The 2500-nt window shown below is 44.2% G+C and overlaps 1 non-coding gene across 1 annotated transcript; it reads left to right on the top strand.

Moving 5' to 3' along the window:
• The first annotated feature begins 476 nt into the window (after window positions 1-476).
• Window positions 477-631, top strand: LOC143306951 (5.8S ribosomal RNA). Its single transcript, XR_013064210.1, has one exon. It is a non-coding gene; the product is annotated as a 5.8S ribosomal RNA (ribosomal RNA).
• The last annotated feature ends 1869 nt before the right edge of the window (window positions 632-2500 follow it).

Below are 2500 nucleotides of genomic sequence, written 5' to 3' on the forward strand. Positions count from 1 at the left end.
CTGGAATCTACGAAACACGCACCGTGGTAAGATTCGTGCGTCCGCCTGATCGATGTGTGTTGTTTACGGACCGGCTGAGAAGCGACGATAGCGAGTCTTTGAAAAACTATGTGTCCATTAGTTAGACCGATCGTCGCCGGCCGTGTGTCTGTTCGAATCTCGCAACCCACGATTCAGCGACAGGACGCGCGCTCGCATTCCTTGTGTGCGTTCGTACTTTTCAAGGTTTTTAAATGTACTTTACGCCCGACCGTCGAGAGGAGCGTGCCACTGGGCGTTTCTCCGACGGTTTCCGTCCTTGGACGCGATCGTGTCGTCAACGATCGAACAAACAAACAAATACGTTGGCGACGCCCGAATTCGCTCTCCCGCACGCGCCGGGTGGGAGAGTGATGTGGGTATCGAATGTGATGCGTGTTAATAATGAAAATAACACTCTAAAGATCTAAAGAGTTTGAAATACAAAATTTTACGATTACCCTGAACGGTGGATCACTTGGCTCGTGGGTCGATGAAGAACGCAGCTAATTGCGCGTCAACGTGTGAACTGCAGGACACATGAACATCGACATTTCGAACGCACATTGCGGTCCACGGATACAATTCCTGGACCACGCCTGGCTGAGGGTCGTTTTCTTAACAAAAGACTGCTTGCGTTTGCTTCTCGAAAAAAGAGTAATTCATTTCTTTCTAAACATCTCGCCGTCGTTCAACGAAAGTAGAACGTTTCGGAGCGGGATTATCGAACGAAATTGAAAGAATGAATGAACGATAAACAAAGAAAGAGTCGCAACGTACGAGCGATAGTTGGGCAGTTCGTCGGCGTTTGTCGTGGAAACGATGTGACGAAAATCGCAACCGATACACTAAATGCAGGCCGTTAAAGGAGAGAAACAAATTTCGAAATATCTCTTCGAACTAGCGCAAGTGCGTCACGGCGCGCGAGTCGTTCGTTAAAATTTATAAACGACCGCCCGTGAAAGCACCGAGTTCTCGGAAGATAATCTATAAAGATTCTCCATCCTGCTGGAAGTTATCGGATCGGCGCGATTGTTCACTTGTAGAAATCCACGCTCCCGACGTTGCCAGAAACGATATTTACGAAAGGTGTGTCAAAAATAAACGAAAGAAGCTCTCCTATAAATTTAGAAAAAGCAAACGAGTGAAATGTTTGAGATGATAATTTGCTGAAATGCAAGCTCGAATAGCCCCAGGGTTTCGAATGATTCCCCGCGCTTTATACATCTCTCTGTTTACAAACGGTGTATAAATGAAAGATCGCTTCAGATGGGTCGTCGCTGTTTGACGCGCGATGCTGTTCCTTTTTTTTTGTCTGTCTGTGCGTTTAGCTTCGCTAAACAAGTTAAATGGTTAAAAAGCGTCGAAAAAGCGAATACACACGCGACAAGACAAATCTAACGAGTAAAGGAACGCTCCGCTCCAAGATAAAAATGGTTGTTTACAATCAATACAGCGTTTCGGTACCCCTGATCGTAGTCTAAAACTGTGTAACAAAAGAGAGGAAAGCGAATGGTGAAGGAACTTCGAAGCCTCCGTGGCGTGGCTAGAACTTGTGATAAAAGTATGTTTGCAGCAATTATGCATGCTCCCGTTAAAACAGCATTTCAATGTCTCGCATGGCTTAAAGCTCTAGGAGGCTTCAACATTTAGAATACATACGGACTACTTCGTTTGTTAAAGATAAGCGAAGACCGCGCGACCATCGCTCGGTCGTCCAGTCCTCGAAAGTTTTGTTGCGTTCCAAAGAAGAGACAAATGGGGTTTACCCTTGCGCTAAGGGGAGAAGAAGAGAAAAGCAGTTGTTAAATCTAAGAGGTGTGTGGAGTACATCGCGTGTTGGTTAAAATTGTTAAATGAAGTATACGCGAAATGTTCTCTCGCTCTTGCTTTTCCTCTTGCTTCCGTGGCGCTCGAAAAGAAGGGATGATAAATAAAGAAACCTATTCGAAATCTCTTGTGGAACAAAAAATAATACGGACGGACGTTAAAATTGAACCGAGACGAAATGGATCGTCTTGCGAGTTGTCTTCGCTTTGAAATTGTTAAAAATTGATAAAAGCAATACGACGAAGCTGCAGTCCGCAAAATGTTTGAAGCAAAAAGGAAATAACACGAAAATTATGGGAACGTCGTGTCTCAACTTTTTTTTCCCTCTTGTGCTCGTTTCATCGAACGATAAATACAAACATTTTGAAACGAGAGAGGAGGAAAAATTGAATATGCGAAAGGTTGATTCACGCACAGTTTCTCTACGTGTTTGCTTTTTTGCTTCTTTTCGTTTATTTTTTTTTTTTTTGCATCGAGCATCATTATTCACCTTTCGATGAAACCAAAGAAATTGACGACCTCAGAGTAGGCGAGATTACCCGCTGAATTTAAGCATATTATTAAGCGGAGGAAAAGAAACTAACTAGGATTTCCTTAGTAGCGGCGAGCGAACAGGAATGAGCCCAGCACTGAATCCCGCGGTACCGCCGCT

This window comes from Osmia lignaria, unplaced genomic scaffold, assembly GCF_051020975.1.
Source record: "Osmia lignaria lignaria isolate PbOS001 unplaced genomic scaffold, iyOsmLign1 scaffold0041, whole genome shotgun sequence".
Lineage (NCBI taxonomy): Eukaryota > Metazoa > Arthropoda > Insecta > Hymenoptera > Megachilidae > Osmia > Osmia lignaria.